This window comes from Thermobia domestica, chromosome 18, assembly GCF_964235325.1.
Source record: "Thermobia domestica chromosome 18, izTheDome1.hap1.1, whole genome shotgun sequence".
NCBI classification, from domain to species: Eukaryota; Metazoa; Arthropoda; class Insecta; order Zygentoma; family Lepismatidae; genus Thermobia; species Thermobia domestica.
This window is the reverse complement of record NC_137471.1, coordinates 174989274-175010941: the sequence shown is the minus strand read 5'-3', so window position 1 is coordinate 175010941 and position 21668 is coordinate 174989274. Positions and strand designations below refer to the sequence as shown.

Here is a 21668-nt window from a genome sequence, read left to right as displayed (position 1 = left end):
GCCTAAAGGGCATAATCATTGGACGTTAAACTAAAAGATTTCATTTTATAAGAGAAGAGAAATAATTCTCATTCCACCAATTCTTCCATTATCATTCATTTGCCTTAATCATTCGTCTCCCTTAGCCTAAAGGACATAATCGTTAGACGTTAGACTAAAAGATTTCATTTTATAAGAGAAGAGAAATAATTCTCATTCCACCAATTCTTCCATTATCATTCACTTGCCTTAATCATCCGTCTCCCTTAGCATAAAGGACATAATCGTAGGACGTTAAACTAAAAGATTTCATTTTATAAGAGAAGAGAAATAATTCTCATTCCACCAATTCTTCCATCATCATTCACTTGCCTTAATCATCCGTCTCCCTTAGACTAAAGGACATAATCGTTGGACGTTAAACTAAAAGATTTCATTTTATAAGAGAAGAGAAATAATTCTCATTCCACCAATTCTTCCATCATCATTCACTTGCCTTAATCATCCGTCTCCCTTAGCCTAAAGGGCATAATCATTGGACGTTAAACTAAAAGATTTCATTTTATAAGAGAAGAGAAATAATTCTCATTCCACCAATTCTTCCATCATCATTCACTTGCCTTAATCATCCGTCTCCCTTAGACTAAAGGACATAATCGTTGGACGTTAAACTAAAAGATTTCATTTTATAAGAGAAGAGAAATAATTCTCATTCCACCAATTCTTCCATCATCATTCACTTGCCTTAATCATCCGTCTCCCTTAGCCTAAAGGGCATAATCATTGGACGTTAAACTAAAAGATTTCATTTTATAAGAGAAGAGAAATAATTCTCATTCCACCAATTCTTCCATCATCATTCACTTGCCTTAATCATCCGTCTCCCTTAGACTAAAGGACATAATCGTTGGACGTTAAACTAAAAGATTTCATTTTATAAGAGAAGAGAAATAATTCTCATTCCACCAATTCTTCCATCATCATTCACTTGCCTTAATCATCCGTCTCCCTTAGCCTAAAGGGCATAATCATTGGACGTTAAACTAAAAGATTTCATTTTATAAGAGAAGAGAAATAATTCTCATTCCACCAATTCTTCCATCATCATTTACTTGCCTTAATCATTCGTCTCCCCTAGCCTAAAGGACATAATCGTTAGACGTTAGACTAAAAGATTTCATTTTATAAGAGAAGAGAAATAATTCTCATTCCACCAATTCTTCCATCATCATTCACTTTCCTTAATCATCCGTCTCCCTTAGCATAAAGGACATAATAGTAGGACGTTAAACTAAAAGATTTCATTTTATAAGAGAAGAGAAATAATTCTCATTCCACCAATTCTTCCATCATCATTCACTTGCCTTAATCATCCGTCTCCCTTAGCCTAAAAAGCATAATCATTGGACGTTAAACTAAAAGATTTCATTTTATAAGAGAAGAGAAATAATTCTCATTCCACCAATTCTTCCATCATCATTCACTTGCCTTAATCATTCGTCTCCCTTAGCCTAAAGGACATAATCGTTAGACGTTAGACTAAAAGATTTCATTTTATAAGAGAAGAGAAATAATTCTCATTCCACCAATTCTTCCATTATCATTCACTTGCCTTAATCATCCGTCTCCCCTAGCATAAAGGACATAATCGTAGGACGTTAAACTAAAAGATTTCATTTTATAAGAGAGGAGAAATAATTCTCATTCCACCAATTCTTCCATTATCATTCATTTGCCTTAATCATTCGTCTCGCTTAGCCTAAAGGACATAATCGTTAGACGTTAGACTAAAAGATTTCATTTTATAAGAGAAGAGAAATAATTCTCATTCCACCAATTCTTCCATTATCATTCACTTGCCTTAATCATCCGTCTCCCTTAGCATAAAGGACATAATCGTAGGACGTTAAACTAAAAGATTTCATTTTATAAGAGAAGAGAAATAATTCTCATTCCACCAATTCTTCCATCATCATTCACTTGCCTTAATCATCCGTCTCCCTTAGCCTAAAGGACATAATCGTTAGACGTTAAACTAAAAGATTTCATTTTATAAGAGAAGAGAAATAATTCTCATTCCACCAATTCTTCCATCATCATTCACTTGCCTTAATCATCCGTCTCCCTTAGCCTAAAGGACATAATCATTGGACGTTAAACTAAAAGATTTCATTTTATAAGAGAAGAGAAATAATTCTCATTCCACCAATTCTTCCATCATCATTCACTTGCCTTAATCATCCGTCTCCCTTAGCCTAAAGGGCATAATCATTGGACGTTAAACTAAAAGATTTCATTTTATAAGAGAAGAGAAATAATTCTCATTCCACCAATTCTTCCATCATCATTCACTTGCCTTAATCATCTGTCTCCCTTAGACTAAAGGACATAATCGTTGGACGTTAAACTAAAAGATTTCATTTTATAAGAGAAGAGAAATAATTCTCATTCCACCAATTCTTCCATCATCATTCACTTGCCTTAATTATCCGTCTCCCTTAGCATAAAGGACATAATAGTAGGACGTTAAACTAAAAGATTTCATTTTATAAGAGAAGAGAAATAATTCTCATTCCACCAATTCTTCCATCATCATTCACTTGCCTTAATCATCCGTCTCCCTTAGCCTAAAAAGCATAATCATTGGACGTTAAACTAAAAGATTTCATTTTATAAGAGAAGAGAAATAATTCTCATTCCACCAATTCTTCCATCATCATTCACTTTCCTTAATCATTCGTCTCCCTTAGCCTAAAGGACATAATCGTTAGACGTTAGACTAAAAGATTTCATTTTATAAGAGAAGAGAAATAATTCTCATTCCACCAATTCTTCCATTATCATTCACTTGCCTTAATCATCCGTCTCCCCTAGCATAAAGGACATAATCGTAGGACGTTAAACTAAAAGATTTCATTTTATAAGAGAGGAGAAATAATTCTCATTCCACCAATTCTTCCATTATCATTCATTTGCCTTAATCATTCGTCTCGCTTAGCCTAAAGGACATAATCGTTAGACGTTAGACTAAAAGATTTCATTTTATAAGAGAAGAGAAATAATTCTCATTCCACCAATTCTTCCATTATCATTCACTTGCCTTAATCATCCGTCTCCCTTAGCATAAAGGACATAATCGTAGGACGTTAAACTAAAAGATTTCATTTTATAAGAGAAGAGAAATAATTCTCATTCCACCAATTCTTCCATCATCATTCACTTGCCTTAATCATCCGTCTCCCTTAGCCTAAAGGACATAATCGTTAGACGTTAAACTAAAAGATTTCATTTTATAAGAGAAGAGAAATAATTCTCATTCCACCAATTCTTCCATCATCATTCACTTGCCTTAATCATCCGTCTCCCTTAGCCTAAAGGACATAATCATTGGACGTTAAACTAAAAGATTTCATTTTATAAGAGAAGAGAAATAATTCTCATTCCACCAATTCTTCCATCATCATTCACTTGCCTTAATCATCCGTCTCCCTTAGCCTAAAGGGCATAATCATTGGACGTTAAACTAAAAGATTTCATTTTATAAGAGAAGAGAAATAATTCTCATTCCACCAATTCTTCCATCATCATTCACTTGCCTTAATCATCTGTCTCCCTTAGACTAAAGGACATAATCGTTGGACGTTAAACTAAAAGATTTCATTTTATAAGAGAAGAGAAATAATTCTCATTCCACCAATTCTTCCATCATCATTCACTTGCCTTAATCATCCGTCTCCCTTAGCCTAAAGGGCATAATCATTGGACGTTAAACTAAAAGATTTCATTTTATAAGAGAAGAGAAATAATTCTCATTCCACCAATTCTTCCATCATCATTCACTTGCCTTAATCATTCGTCTCCCTTAGCCTAAAGGACATAATCGTTAGACGTTAGACTAAAAGATTTCATTTTATAAGAGAAGAGAAATAATTCTCATTCCACCAATTCTTCCATCATCATTCACTTGCCTTAATCATCCGTCTCCCTTAGCATAAAGGACATAATCGTAGGACGTTAAACTAAAAGATTTCATTTTATAAGAGAAGAGAAATAATTCTCATTCCACCAATTCTTCCATCATCATTCACTTGCCTTAATCATCCGTCTCCCTTAGCCTAAAGGGCATAATCATTGGACGTTAAACTAAAAGATTTCATTTTATAAGAGAAGAGAAATAATTCTCATTCCACCAATTCTTCCATCATCATTCACTTGCCTTAATCATTCGTCTCCCTTAGCCTAAAGGACATAATCGTTAGACGTTAGACTAAAAGATTTCATTTTATAAGAGAAGAGAAATAATTCTCATTCCACCAATTCTTCCATCATCATTCACTTGCCTTAATCATCCGTCTCCCTTAGCATAAAGGACATAATCGTAGGACGTTAAACTAAAAGATTTCATTTTATAAGAGAAGAGAAATAATTCTCATTCCACCAATTCTTCCATTATCATTCATTTGCCTTAATCATTCGTCTCCCTTAGCCTAAAGGACATAATCGTTAGACGTTAGACTAAAAGATTTCATTTTATAAGAGAAGAGAAATAATTCTCATTCCACCAATTCTTCCATTATCATTCACTTGCCTTAATCATCCGTCTCCCTTAGCATAAAGGACATAATCGTAGGACGTTAAACTAAAAGATTTCATTTTATAAGAGAAGAGAAATAATTCTCATTCCACCAATTCTTCCATCATCATTCACTTGCCTTAATCATCCGTCTCCCTTAGACTAAAGGACATAATCGTTGGACGTTAAACTAAAAGATTTCATTTTATAAGAGAAGAGAAATAATTCTCATTCCACCAATTCTTCCATCATCATTCACTTGCCTTAATCATCCGTCTCCCTTAGCATAAAGGGCATAATCATTGGACGTTAAACTAAAAGATTTCATTTTATAAGAGAAGAGAAATAATTCTCATTCCACCAATTCTTCCATCATCATTCACTTGCCTTAATCATCCGTCTCCCTTAGACTAAAGGACATAATCGTTGGACGTTAAACTAAAAGATTTCATTTTATAAGAGAAGAGAAATAATTCTCATTCCACCAATTCTTCCATCATCATTCACTTGCCTTAATCATCCGTCTCCCTTAGCCTAAAGGACATAATCATTGGACGTTAAACTAAAAGATTTCATTTTATAAGAGAAGAGAAATAATTCTCATTCCACCAATTCTTCCATCATCATTCACTTGCCTTAATCATCCGTCTCCCTTAGACTAAAGGACATAATCGTTGGACGTTAAACTAAAAGATTTCATTTTATAAGAGAAGAGAAATAATTCTCATTCCACCAATTCTTCCATCATCATTCACTTGCCTTAATCATCCGTCTCCCTTAGCCTAAAGGGCATAATCATTGGACGTTAAACTAAAAGATTTCATTTTATAAGAGAAGAGAAATAATTCTCATTCCACCAATTCTTCCATCATCATTCACTTGCCTTAATCATCCGTCTCCCTTAGACTAAAGGACATAATCGTTGGACGTTAAACTAAAAGATTTCATTTTATAAGAGAAGAGAAATAATTCTCATTCCACCAATTCTTCCATCATCATTCACTTGCCTTAATCATCCGTCTCCCTTAGCCTAAAGGGCATAATCATTGGACGTTAAACTAAAAGATTTCATTTTATAAGAGAAGAGAAATAATTCTCATTCCACCAATTCTTCCATCATCATTCACTTGCCTTAATCATCCGTCTCCCTTAGACTAAAGGACATAATCATTGGACGTTAAACTAAAAGATTTCATTTTATAAGAGAAGAGAAATAATTCTCATTCCACCAATTCTTCCATTATCATTCACTTGCCTTAATCATCCGTCTCCCTTAGCATAAAGGACATAATCGTAGGACGTTAAACTAAAAGATTTCATTTTATAAGAGAAGAGAAATAATTCTCATTCCACCAATTCTTCCATCATCATTCACTTGCCTTAATCATCCGTCTCCCTTAGACTAAAGGACATAATCGTTGGACGTTAAACTAAAAGATTTCATTTTATAAGAGAAGAGAAATAATTCTCATTCCACCAATTCTTCCATCATCATTCACTTGCCTTAATCATCCGTCTCCCTTAGCCTAAAGGGCATAATCATTGGACGTTAAACTAAAAGATTTCATTTTATAAGAGAAGAGAAATAATTCTCATTCCACCAATTCTTCCATCATCATTCACTTGCCTTAATCATCCGTCTCCCTTAGACTAAAGGACATAATCGTTGGACGTTAAACTAAAAGATTTCATTTTATAAGAGAAGAGAAATAATTCTCATTCCACCAATTCTTCCATCATCATTCACTTGCCTTAATCATCCGTCTCCCTTAGCCTAAAGGGCATAATCATTGGACGTTAAACTAAAAGATTTCATTTTATAAGAGAAGAGAAATAATTCTCATTCCACCAATTCTTCCATCATCATTCACTTGCCTTAATCATCCGTCTCCCTTAGACTAAAGGACATAATCATTGGACGTTAAACTAAAAGATTTCATTTTATAAGAGAAGAGAAATAATTCTCATTCCACCAATTCTTCCATCATCATTCACTTGCCTTAATCATCCGTCTCCCTTAGCCTAACGGACATAATCATTGGACGTTAAACTAAAAGATTTCATTTTATAAGAGAAGAGAAATAATTCTCATTCCACCAATTCTTCCATCATCATTCACTTGCCTTAATCATCCGTCTCCCTTAGCCTAAAGGACATAATCATTGGACGTTAAACTAAAAGATTTCATTTTATAAGAGAAGATAAATAATTCTCATTCCACCAATTCTTCCATCATCATTCACTTGCCTTAATCATCCGTCTCCCTTAGACTAAAGGACATAATCGTTGGACGTTAAACTAAAAGATTTCATTTTATAAGAGAAGAGAAATAATTCTCATTCCACCAATTCTTCCATCATCATTCACTTGCCTTAATCATCCGTCTCCCTTAGCCTAAAGGGCATAATCATTGGACGTTAAACTAAAAGATTTCATTTTATAAGAGAAGAGAAATAATTCTCATTCCACCAATTCTTCCATTATCATTCATTTGCCTTAATCATTCGTCTCCCTTAGCCTAAAGGACATAATCGTTAGACGTTAGACTAAAAGATTTCATTTTATAAGAGAAGAGAAATAATTCTCATTCCACCAATTCTTCCATTATCATTCACTTGCCTTATTCATCCGTCTCCCTTAGCATAAAGGACATAATCGTAGGACGTTAAACTAAAAGATTTCATTTTATAAGAGAAGAGAAATAATTCTCATTCCACCAATTCTTCCATCATCATTCACTTGCCTTAATCATCCGTCTCCCTTAGACTAAAGGACATAATCGTTGGACGTTAAACTAAAAGATTTCATTTTATAAGAGAAGAGAAATAATTCTCATTCCACCAATTCTTCCATCATCATTCACTTGCCTTAATCATCCGTCTCCCTTAGCCTAAAGGGCATAATCATTGGACGTTAAACTAAAAGATTTCATTTTATAAGAGAAGAGAAATAATTCTCATTCCACCAATTCTTCCATCATCATTTACTTGCCTTAATCATTCGTCTCCCCTAGCCTAAAGGACATAATCGTTAGACGTTAGACTAAAAGATTTCATTTTATAAGAGAAGAGAAATAATTCTCATTCCACCAATTCTTCCATCATCATTCACTTGCCTTAATCATCCGTCTCCCTTAGCATAAAGGACATAATAGTAGGACGTTAAACTAAAAGATTTCATTTTATAAGAGAAGAGAAATAATTCTCATTCCACCAATTCTTCCATCATCATTCACTTGCCTTAATCATCCGTCTCCCTTAGCCTAAAGGGCATAATCATTGGACGTTAAACTAAAAGATTTCATTTTATAAGAGAAGAGAAATAATTCTCATTCCACCAATTCTTCCATCATCATTCACTTGCCTTAATCATTCGTCTCCCTTAGCATAAAGGACATAATCGTTAGACGTTAGACTAAAAGATTTCATTTTATAAGAGAAGAGAAATAATTCTCATTCCACCAATTCTTCCATTATCATTCACTTGCCTTAATCATCCGTCTCCCCTAGCATAAAGGACATAATCGTAGGACGTTAAACTAAAAGATTTCATTTTATAAGAGAGGAGAAATAATTCTCATTCCACCAATTCTTCCATTATCATTCATTTGCCTTAATCATTCGTCTCGCTTAGCCTAAAGGACATAATCGTTAGACGTTAGACTAAAAGATTTCATTTTATAAGAGAAGAGAAATAATTCTCATTCCACCAATTCTTCCATTATCATTCACTTGCCTTAATCATCCGTCTCCCTTAGCATAAAGGACATAATCGTAGGACGTTAAACTAAAAGATTTCATTTTATAAGAGAAGAGAAATAATTCTCATTCCACCAATTCTTCCATCATCATTCACTTGCCTTAATCATCCGTCTCCCTTAGCCTAAAGGACATAATCGTTAGACGTTAAACTAAAAGATTTCATTTTATAAGAGAAGAGAAATAATTCTCATTCCACCAATTCTTCCATCATCATTCACTTGCCTTAATCATCCGTCTCCCTTAGCCTAAAGGACATAATCATTGGACGTTAAACTAAAAGATTTCATTTTATAAGAGAAGAGAAATAATTCTCATTCCACCAATTCTTCCATCATCATTCACTTGCCTTAATCATCCGTCTCCCTTAGCCTAAAGGGCATAATCATTGGACGTTAAACTAAAAGATTTCATTTTATAAGAGAAGAGAAATAATTCTCATTCCACCAATTCTTCCATCATCATTCACTTGCCTTAATCATCTGTCTCCCTTAGACTAAAGGACATAATCGTTGGACGTTAAACTAAAAGATTTCATTTTATAAGAGAAGAGAAATAATTCTCATTCCACCAATTCTTCCATCATCATTCACTTGCCTTAATCATCCGTCTCCCTTAGCCTAAAGGGCATAATCATTGGACGTTAAACTAAAAGATTTCATTTTATAAGAGAAGAGAAATAATTCTCATTCCACCAATTCTTCCATCATCATTCACTTGCCTTAATCATTCGTCTCCCTTAGCCTAAAGGACATAATCGTTAGACGTTAGACTAAAAGATTTCATTTTATAAGAGAAGAGAAATAATTCTCATTCCACCAATTCTTCCATCATCATTCACTTGCCTTAATCATCCGTCTCCCTTAGCATAAAGGACATAATCGTAGGACGTTAAACTAAAAGATTTCATTTTATAAGAGAAGAGAAATAATTCTCATTCCACCAATTCTTCCATTATCATTCACTAGCCTTAATCATCCGTCTCCCTTAGCATAAAGGACATAATCGTAGGACGTTAAACTAAAAGATTTCATTTTATAAGAGAAGAGAAATAACTCTCATTCCACCAATTCTTCCATTATCATTCATTTGCCTTAATCAGTCGTCTCCCTTAGGCTAAAGGACATAATCGTTAGACGTTAGACTAAAAGATTTCATTTTATAAGAGAAGAGAAATAATTCTCATTCCACCAATTCTTCCATTATCATTCACTTGCCTTAATCATCCGTCTCCCTTAGACTAAAGGACATAATCGTAGGACGTTAAACTAAAAGATTTCATTTTATAAGAGAAGAGAAATAATTCTCATTCCACCAATTCTTCCATCATCATTCACTTGCCTTAATCACCCGTCTCCCTTGGACTAAAGGACATAATCGTTGGACGTTAAACTAAAAGATTTCATTTTATAAGAGAAGAGAAATAATTCTCATTCCACCAATTCTTCCATCATCATTCACTTGCCTTAATCATCCGTCTCCCTTAGCCTAAAGGGCATAATCATTGGACGTTAGACTAAAAGATTTCATTTTATAAGAGAAGAGAAATAATTCTCATTCCACCAATTTTTCCATCATCATTCACTTGCCTTAATCATTCGTCTCCCTTAACCTAAAGGACATAATCGTTAGACGTTAGACTAAAAGATTTCATTTTATAAGAGAAGAGAAATAATTCTCATTCCACCAATTCTTCCATCATCATTCACTTGCCTTAATCATCCGTCTCCCTTAGCATAAAGGACATAATCGTAGGACGTTAAACTAAAAGATTTCATTTTATAAGAGAAGAGAAATAATTCTCATTCCACCAATTCTTCCATCATCATTCACTTGCCTTAATCATCCGTCTCCCTTAGCCTAAAGGGCATAATCATTGGACGTTAAACTAAAAGATTTCATTTTATAAGAGAAGAGAAATAATTCTCATTCCACCAATTCTTCCATCATCATTCACTTGCCTTAATCATTCGTCTCCCTTAGCCTAAAGGACATAATCGTTAGACGTTAGACTAAAAGATTTCATTTTATAAGAGAAGAGAAATAATTCTCATTCCACCAATTCTTCCATCATCATTCACTTGCCTTAATCATCCGTCTCCCTTAGACTAAAGGACATAATCATTGGACGTTAAACTAAAAGATTTCATTTTATAAGAGAAGAGAAATAAATCTCATTCCACCAATTCTTCCATCATCATTCACTTGCCTTAATCATTCGTCTCCCTTAGCCTAAAGGACATAATCGTTAGACGTTAGACTAAAAGATTTCATTTTATAAGAGAAGAGAAATAATTCTCATTCCACCAATTCTTCCATTATCATTCACTTGCCTTAATCATCTGTCTCCCCTAGCATAAAGGACATAATCGTAGGACGTTAAACTAAAAGATTTCATTTTATAAGAGAGGAGAAATAATTCTCATTCCACCAATTCTTCCATTATCATTCATTTGCCTTAATCATTCGTCTCGCTTAGCCTAAAGGACATAATCGTTAGACGTTAGACTAAAAGATTTCATTTTATAAGAGAAGAGAAATAATTCTCATTCCACCAATTCTTCCATTATCATTCACTTGCCTTAATCATCCGTCTCCCTTAGCATAAAGGACATAATCGTAGGACGTTAAACTAAAAGATTTCATTTTATAAGAGAAGAGAAATAATTCTCATTCCACCAATTCTTCCATCATCATTCACTTGCCTTAATCATCCGTCTCCCTTAGCCTAAAGGACATAATCGTTAGACGTTAAACTAAAAGATTTCATTTTATAAGAGAAGAGAAATAATTCTCATTCCACCAATTCTTCCATCATCATTCACTTGCCTTAATCATCCGTCTCCCTTAGCCTAAAGGACATAATCATTGGACGTTAAACTAAAAGATTTCATTTTATAAGAGAAGAGAAATAATTCTCATTCCACCAATTCTTCCATCATCATTCACTTGCCTTAATCATCCGTCTCCCTTAGCCTAAAGGGCATAATCATTGGACGTTAAACTAAAAGATTTCATTTTATAAGAGAAGAGAAATAATTCTCATTCCACCAATTCTTCCATCATCATTCACTTGCCTTAATCATCTGTCTCCCTTAGACTAAAGGACATAATCGTTGGACGTTAAACTAAAAGATTTCATTTTATAAGAGAAGAGAAATAATTCTCATTCCACCAATTCTTCCATCATCATTCACTTGCCTTAATCATCCGTCTCCCTTAGCCTAAAGGGCATAATCATTGGACGTTAAACTAAAAGATTTCATTTTATAAGAGAAGAGAAATAATTCTCATTCCACCAATTCTTCCATCATCATTCACTTGCCTTAATCATTCGTCTCCCTTAGCCTAAAGGACATAATCGTTAGACGTTAGACTAAAAGATTTCATTTTATAAGAGAAGAGAAATAATTCTCATTCCACCAATTCTTCCATCATCATTCACTTGCCTTAATCATCCGTCTCCCTTAGCATAAAGGACATAATCGTAGGACGTTAAACTAAAAGATTTCATTTTATAAGAGAAGAGAAATAATTCTCATTCCACCAATTCTTCCATTATCATTCACTAGCCTTAATCATCCGTCTCCCTTAGCATAAAGGACATAATCGTAGGACGTTAAACTAAAAGATTTCATTTTATAAGAGAAGAGAAATAACTCTCATTCCACCAATTCTTCCATTATCATTCATTTGCCTTAATCAGTCGTCTCCCTTAGGCTAAAGGACATAATCGTTAGACGTTAGACTAAAAGATTTCATTTTATAAGAGAAGAGAAATAATTCTCATTCCACCAATTCTTCCATTATCATTCACTTGCCTTAATCATCCGTCTCCCTTAGACTAAAGGACATAATCGTAGGACGTTAAACTAAAAGATTTCATTTTATAAGAGAAGAGAAATAATTCTCATTCCACCAATTCTTCCATCATCATTCACTTGCCTTAATCACCCGTCTCCCTTGGACTAAAGGACATAATCGTTGGACGTTAAACTAAAAGATTTCATTTTATAAGAGAAGAGAAATAATTCTCATTCCACCAATTCTTCCATCATCATTCACTTGCCTTAATCATCCGTCTCCCTTAGCCTAAAGGGCATAATCATTGGACGTTAAACTAAAAGATTTCATTTTATAAGAGAAGAGAAATAATTCTCATTCCACCAATTTTTCCATCATCATTCACTTGCCTTAATCATTCGTCTCCCTTAACCTAAAGGACATAATCGTTAGACGTTAGACTAAAAGATTTCATTTTATAAGAGAAGAGAAATAATTCTCATTCCACCAACTCTTCCATCATCATTCACTTGCCTTAATCATCCGTCTCCCTTAGCATAAAGGACATAATCGTAGGACGTTAAACTAAAAGATTTCATTTTATAAGAGAAGAGAAATAATTCTCATTCCACCAATTCTTCCATCATCATTCACTTGCCTTAATCATCCGTCTCCCTTAGCCTAAAGGGCATAATCATTGGACGTTAAACTAAAAGATTTCATTTTATAAGAGAAGAGAAATAATTCTCATTCCACCAATTCTTCCATCATCATTCACTTGCCTTAATCATTCGTCTCCCTTAGCCTAAAGGACATAATCGTTAGACGTTAGACTAAAAGATTTCATTTTATAAGAGAAGAGAAATAATTCTCATTCCACCAATTCTTCCATCATCATTCACTTGGCTTAATCATCCGTCTCCCTTAGACTAAAGGACATAATCATTGGACGTTAAACTAAAAGATTTCATTTTATAAGAGAAGAGAAATAAATCTCATTCCACCAATTCTTCCATCATCATTCATTTGCCTTAATCATTCGTCTCCCTTAGCCTAAAAGACATAATCGTTAGACGTTAGACTAAAAGATTTCATTTTATAAGAGAAGAGAAATAATTCTCATTCCACCAATTCTTCCATTATCATTCACTTGCCTTAATCATCCGTCTCCCTTAGCATAAAGGACATAATCGTAGGACGTTTAACTAAAAGATTTCATTTTATAAGAGAAGAGAAATAATTCTCATTCCACCAATTCTTCCATCATCATTCACTTGCCTTAATCATCCGTCTCCCTTAGACTAAAGGACATAATCGTTGGACGTTAAACTAAAAGATTTCATTTTATAAGAGAAGAGAAATAATTCTCATTCCACCAATTCTTCCATCATCATTCACTTGCCTTAATCATCCATCTCCCTTAGCCTAAAGGGCATAATCATTGGACGTTAAACTAAAAGATTTCATTTTATAAGAGAAGAGAAATAATTCTCATTCCACCAATTCTTCCATCATCATTCACTTGCCTTAATCATCCGTCTCCCTTAGACTAATGGACATAATCGTTGGACGTTAAACTAAAAGATTTCATTTTATAAGAGAAGAGAAATAATTCTCATTCCACCAATTCTTCCATCATCATTCACTTGCCTTAATCATCCGTCTCCCTTAGCCTAAAGGGCATAATCATTGGACGTTAAACTAAAAGATTTCATTTTATAAGAGAAGAGAAATAATTCTCATTCCACCAATTCTTCCATCATCATTCACTTGCCTTAATCATCCGTCTCCCTTAGACTAAAGGACATAATCATTGGACGTTAAACTAAAAGATTTCATTTTATAAGAGAAGAGAAATAATTCTCATTCAACCAATTCTTCCATCTTCATTCACTTGCCTTAATCATCCGTCTCCCTTAGCCTAAAGGGCATAATCATTGGACGTTAAACTAAAAGATTTCATTTTATAAGAGAAGAGAAATAATTCTCATTCCACCAATTCTTCCATCATCATTCACTTGCCATAATCATCCGTCTCCCTTAGACTAAAGGACATAATTATTGGACGTTTAACTAAAAGATTTCATTTTATAAGAGAAGAGAAATAATTCTCATTCCACCAATTCTTCCATCATCATTCACTTGCCTTAATCATCCGTCTCCCTTAGCCTAAAGGACATAATCATTGGACGTTAAACTAAAAGATTTCATTTTATAAGAGAAGAGAAATAATTCTCATTCCACCAATTCTTCCATTATCATTCACTTGCCTTAATCATCCGTCTCCCTTAGCATAAAGGACATAATCGTAGGACGTTAAACTAAAAGATTTCATTTTATAAGAGAAGAGAAATAATTCTCATTCCACCAATTCTTCCATTATCATTCATTTGCCTTAATCATTCGTCTCCCTTAGCCTAAAGGACATAATCGTTAGACGTTAGACTAAAAGATTTCATTTTATAAGAGAAGAGAAATAATTCTCATTCCACCAATTCTTCCATTATCATTCACTTGCCTTAATCACCCGTCTCCCTTAGACTAAAGGACATAATCGTTGGACGTTAAACTAAAAGATTTCATTTTATAAGAGAAGAGAAATAATTCTCATTCCACCAATTCTTCCATCATCATTCACTTGCCTTAATCATCCGTCTCCCTTAGCCTAAAAGGCATAATCATTGGACGTTAAACTAAAAGATTTCATTTTATAAGAGAAGAGAAATAATTCTCATTCCACCAATTCTTCCATCATCATTCACTTGCCTTAATCATCCGTCTCCCTTAGACTAAAGGACATAATCATTGGACGTTAAACTAAAAGATTTCATTTTATAAGAGAAGAGAAATAAATCTCATTCCACCAATTCTTCCATCATCATTCACTTGCCTTAATCATCCGTCTCCCTTAGCCTAAAGGACATAATCATTGGACGTTAAACTAAAAGATTTCATTTTATAAGAGAAGAGAAATAATTCTCATTCCACCAATTCTTCCATCATCATTCACTTGCCTTAATCATCCGTCTCCCTTAGCCTAAAGGGCATAATCATTGGACGTTAAACTAAATGATTTCATTTTATAAGAGAAGAGAAATAATTCTCATTCCACCAATTCTTCCATCATCATTCACTTGCCTTAATCATCCGTCTCCCTTAGCCTAAAGGGCATAATCATTGGACGTTAAACTAAAAGATTTCATTTTATAAGAGAAGAGAAATAATTCTCATTCCACCAATTCTTCCATTATCGTTCACTTGCCTTAATCATCCGTCTCCCTTAGCCTAAAGGGCATAATCATTGGACGTTAAACTAAAAGATTTCATTTTATAAGAGAAGAGAAATAATTCTCATTCCACCAATTCTTCCATCATCATTCACTTGCCTTAATCATCCGTCTCCCTTAGCCTAAAGGACATAATCATTGGACGTTAAACTAAAAGATTTCATTTTATAAGAGAAGAGAAATAATTCTCATTCCACCAATTCTTCCATCATCATTCACTTGCCTTAATCATCCGTCTCCCTTAGCCTAAAGGACATAATCATTGGACGTTAAACTAAAAGATTTCATTTTATAAGAGAAGAGAAATAATTCTCATTCCACCAATTCTTCCATCATCATTCACTTGCCTTAATCATCAGTCTCCCTTAGCCTAAAGGGCATAATCATTGGACGTTAAACTAAAAGATTTCATTTTATAAGAGAAGAGAAATAATTCACATTCCACCAATTCTTCCATTATCATTCATTTGCCTTAATCATCCGTCTCCCTTAGCCTAAAAGGCATAATCATTAAACGTTAAACTAAAAGATTTCATTTTATAAGAGAAGAGAAATAATTCTCATTCCACCAATTCTTCCATCATCATTCACTTGCCTTAATCATCCGTCTCCCTTAGCCTAAAGGACATAATCATTGGACGTTAAACTAAAAGATTTCATTTTATAAGAGAAGAGAAATAATTCTCATTCCACCAATTCTTCCATCATCATTCACTTGCCTTAATCATCCGTCTCCCTTAGCCTAAAGGGCATAATCATTGGACGTTAAACTAAAAGATTTCATTTTATAAGAGAAGAGAAATAATTCTCATTCCACCAATTCTTCCATTATCATTCATTTGCCTTAATCATTCGTCTCCCTTAGCCTAAAGGACATAATCGTTAGACGTTAGACTAAAAGATTTCATTTTATAAGAGAAGAGAAATAATTCTCATTCCACCAATTCTTCCATTATCATTCACTTGCCTTATTCATCCGTCTCCCTTAGCATAAAGGACATAATCGTAGGACGTTAAACTAAAAGATTTCATTTTATAAGAGAAGAGAAATAATTCTCATTCCACCAATTCTTCCATCATCATTCACTTGCCTTAATCATCCGTCTCCCTTAGACTAAAGGACATAATCGTTGGACGTTAAACTAAAAGATTTCATTTTATAAGAGAAGAGAAATAATTCTCATTCCACCAATTCTTCCATTATCATTCATTTGCCTTAATCATTCGTCTCCCTTAGCCTAAAAGGCATAATCATTAAACGTTAAACTAAAAGATTTCATTTTATAAGAGAAGAGAAATAATTCTCATTCCACCAATTCTTCCATCATCATTCACTTGCCTTAATCATCCGTCTCCCTTAGCCTAAAGGACATAATCATTGGACGTTAAACTAAAAGATTTCATTTTATAAGAGAAGAGAAATAATTCTCATTCCACCAATTCTTCCATCATCATTCACTTGCCTTAATCATCCGTCTCCCTTAGCCTAAAGGGCATAATCATTGGACGTTAAACTAAAAGATTTCATTTTATAAGAGAAGAGAAATAATTCTCATTCCACCAATTCTTCCATTATCATTCATTTGCCTTAATCATTCGTCTCCCTTAGCCTAAAGGACATAATCGTTAGACGTTAGACTAAAAGATTTCATTTTATAAGAGAAGAGAAATAATTCTCATTCCACCAATTCTTCCATTATCATTCACTTGCCTTATTCATCCGTCTCCCTTAGCATAAAGGACATAATCGTAGGACGTTAAACTAAAAGATTTCATTTTATAAGAGAAGAGAAATAATTCTCATTCCACCAATTCTTCCATCATCATTCACTTGCCTTAATCATCCGTCTCCCTTAGACTAAAGGACATAATCGTTGGACGTTAAACTAAAAGATTTCATTTTATAAGAGAAGAGAAATAATTCTCATTCCACCAATTCTTCCATCATCATTCACTTGCCTTAATCATCCGTCTCCCTTAGCCTAAAGGGCATAATCATTGGACGTTAAACTAAAAGATTTCATTTTATAAGAGAAGAGAAATAATTCTCATTCCACCAATTCTTCCATCATCATTTACTTGCCTTAATCATTCGTCTCCCCTAGCCTAAAGGACATAATCGTTAGACGTTAGACTAAAAGATTTCATTTTATAAGAGAAGAGAAATAATTCTCATTCCACCAATTCTTCCATCATCATTCACTTGCCTTAATCATCCGTCTCCCTTAGCATAAAGGACATAATCGTAGGACGTTAAACTAAAAGATTTCATTTTATAAGAGAAGAGAAATAATTCTCATTCCACCAATTCTTCCATCATCATTCACTTGCCTTAATCATCCGTCTCCCTTAGCCTAAAGGGCATAATCATTGGACCTTAAACTAAAAGATTTCATTTTATAAGAGAAGAGAAATAATTCTCATTCCACCAATTCTTCCATCATCATTCACTTGCCTTAATCATTCGTCTCCCTTAGCCTAAAGGACATAATCGTTAGACGTTAGACTAAAAGATTTCATTTTATAAGAGAAGAGAAATAATTCTCATTCCACCAATTCTTCCATCATCATTCACTTGCCTTAATCATCCGTCTCCCTTAGACTAAAGGACATAATCATTGGACGTTAAACTAAAAGACTTCATTTTATAAGAGAAGAGAAATAAATCTCAATCCACCAATTCTTCCATCATCATTCACTTGCCTTAATCATCCGTCTCCCTTAGCCTAAAGGACATAATCATTGGACGTTAAACTAAAAGATTTAATTTTATAAGATAAGAGAAATAATTCTCATTCCACCAATTCTTCCATCATCATTCACTTGCCTTAATCATCCGTCTCCCTTAGACTAAAGGACATAATCGTTGGACGTTAAACTAAAAGATTTCATTTTATAAGAGAAGAGAAATAATTCTCATTCCACCAATTCTTCCATCATCATTCACTTGCCTTAATCATCCGTCTCTCTTAGCCTAAAGGGCATAATCATTGGACGTTAAACTAAAAGATTTAATTTTATAAGAGAAGAGAAATAATTCTCTTTCCACCAATTCTTCCATCATCATTCACTTGCCTTAATGATCCGTCTCCCTTAGCCTAAAGGGCATAATCATTGGACGTTAAACTAAAAGATTTCATTTTATAAGAGAAGAGAAATAATTCTCATTCCACCAATTCTTCCATCATCATTCACTTGCCTTAATCATCCGTCTCCTTTAGCCTAAAGGGCATAATCATTGGACGTTAAACTAAAAGATTTCATTTTATAAGAGAAGAGAAATAATTCTCATTCCACCAATTCTTCCATCATCATTCACTTGCCTTAATCATCCGTCTCCCTTAGCCTAAAGGGCATAATCATTGGACGTTAAACTAAAAGATTTCATTTATAAGAGAAGAGAAATAATTCTCATTCCACCAATTCTTCCATCATCATTCACTTGCCTTAATCATTCGTCTCCCTTAGCCTAAAGGACATAATCGTTAGACGTTAGACTAAAAGATTTCATTTTATAAGAGAAGAGAAATAATTCTCATTCCACCAATTCTTCCATCATCATTCACTTGCCTTAATCATCCGTCTCCCTTAGACTAAAGGACATAATCATTGGACGTTAAACTAAAAGATTTCATTTTATAAGAGAAGAGAAATAAATCTCAATCCACCAATTCTTCCATCATCATTCACTTGCCTTAATCATCCGTCTCCCTTAGCCTAAAGGACATAATCATTGGACGTTAAACTAAAAGATTTAATTTTATAAGAGAAGAGAAATAATTCTCATTCCACCAATTCTTCCATCATCATTCACTTGCCTTAATCATCCGTCTCCCTTAGACTAAAGGACATAATCGTTGGACGTTAAACTAAAAGATTTCATTTTATAAGAGAAGAGAAATAATTCTCATTCCACCAATTCTTCCATCATCATTCACTTGCCTTAATCATCCGTCTCCCTTAGCCTAAAGGGCATAATCATTGGACGTTAAACTAAAAGATTTCATTTTATAAGAGAAGAGAAATAATTCTCATTCCACCAATTCTTCCATCATCATTCACTTGCCTTAATCATCCGTCTCCCTTAGACTAAAGGACATAATCGTTGGAAGTTAAACTAAAAGATTTCATTTTATAAGAGAAGAGAAATAATTCTCATTCCACCAATTCTTCCATCATCATTCACTTGCCTTAATCATCCGTCTCCCTTAGCCTAAAGGGCATAATCATTGGACGTTAAACTAAAAGATTTCATTTTATAAGAGAAGAGAAATAATTCTCATTCCACCAATTCTTCCATCATCATTCACTTGCCTTAATCATCCGTCTCCCTTAGACTAAAGGACATAATCATTGGACGTTAAACTAAAAGATTTCATTTTATAAGAGAAGAGAAATAATTCTCATTCCACCAATTCTTCCATCATCATTCACTTGCCTTAATCATCCGTCTCCCTTAGCCTAAAGGACATAATCATTGGACGTTAAACTAAAAGATTTCATTTTATAAGAGAAGAGAAATAATTCTCATTCCACCAATTCTTCCATCATCATTCACTTGCCTTAATCATCCGTCTCCCTTAGCCTAAAGGACATAATCATTGGACGTTAAACTAAAAGATTTCATTTTATAAGAGAAGATAAATAATTCTCATTCCACCAATTCTTCCATCATCATTCACTTGCCTTAATCATCCGTCTCCCTTAGACTAAAGGACATAATCGTTGGACGTTAAACTAAAAGATTTCATTTTATAAGAGAAGAGAAATAATTCTCATTCCACCAATTCTTCCATCATCATTCACTTGCCTTAATCATCCGTCTCCCTTAGCCTAAAGGGCATAATCATTGGACGTTAAACTAAAAGATTTCATTTTATAAGAGAAGAGAAATAATTCTCATTCCACCAATTCTTCCATTATCATTCATTTGCCTTAATCATTCGTCTCCCTTAGCCTAAAGGACATAATCGTTAGACGTTAGACTAAAAGATTTCATTTTATAAGAGAAGAGAAATAATTCTCATTCCACCAATTCTTCCATTATCATTCACTTGCCTGATTCATCCGTCTCCCTTAGCATAAAGGACATAATCGTAGGACGTTAAACTAAAAGATTTCATTTTATAAGAGAAGAGAAATAATTCTCATTCCACCAATTCTTCCATCATCATTCACTTGCCTTAATCATCCGTCTCCCTTAGACTAAAGGACATAATCGTTGGACGTTAAACTAAAAGATTTCATTTTATAAGAGAAGAGAAATAATTCTCATTCCACCAATTCTTCCATCATCATTCACTTGCCTTAATCATCCGTCTCCCTTAGCCTAAAGGGCATAATCATTGGACGTTAAACTAAAAGATTTCATTTTATAAGAGAAGAGAAATAATTCTCATTCCACCAATTCTTCCATCATCATTTACTTGCCTTAATCATTCGTCTCCCCTAGCCTAAAGGACATAATCGTTAGACGTTAGACTAAAAGATTTCATTTTATAAGAGAAGAGAAATAATTCTCATTCCACCAATTCTTCCATCATCATTCACTTGCCTTAATCATCCGTCTCCCTTAGCATAAAGGACATAATAGTAGGACGTTAAACTAAAAGATTTCATTTTATAAGAGAAGAGAAATAATTCTCATTCCACCAATTCTTCCATCATCATTCACTTGCCTTAATCATCCGTCTCCCTTAGCCTAAAGGGCATAATCATTGGACGTTAAACTAAAAGATTTCATTTTATAAGAGAAGAGAAATAATTCTCATTCCACCAATTCTTCCATCATCATTCACTTGCCTTAATCATTCGTCTCCCTTAGCCTAAAGGACATAATCGTTAGACGTTAGACTAAAAGATTTCATTTTTATAAGAGAAGAGAAATAATTCTCATTCCACCAATTCTTCCATTATCATTCACTTGCCTTAATCATCCGTCTCCCCTAGCATAAAGGACATAATCGTAGGACGTTAAACTAAAAGATTTCATTTTATAAGAGAGGAGAAATAATTCTCATTCCACCAATTCTTCCATTATCATTCATTTGCCTTAATCATTCGTCTCGCTTAGCCTAAAGGACATAATCGTTAGACGTTAGACTAAAAGATTTCATTTTATAAGAGAAGAGAAATAATTCTCATTCCACCAATTCTTCCATTATCATTCACTTGCCTTAATCATCCGTCTCCCTTAGCATAAAGGACATAATCGTAGGACGTTAAACTAAAAGATTTCATTTTATAAGAGAAGAGAAATAATTCTCATTCCACCAATTCTTCCATCAT

At 33.7% G+C, this 21668-nt stretch overlaps 1 protein-coding gene across 2 annotated transcripts in view; it reads right to left on the bottom strand.

The window, feature by feature from the left end:
• The window catches only part of LOC145675487 (uncharacterized), a 184349-nt gene that overhangs the window by 78373 nt on the left and 84308 nt on the right, over positions 1 to 21668 (bottom strand). The window lies entirely within an intron of this gene.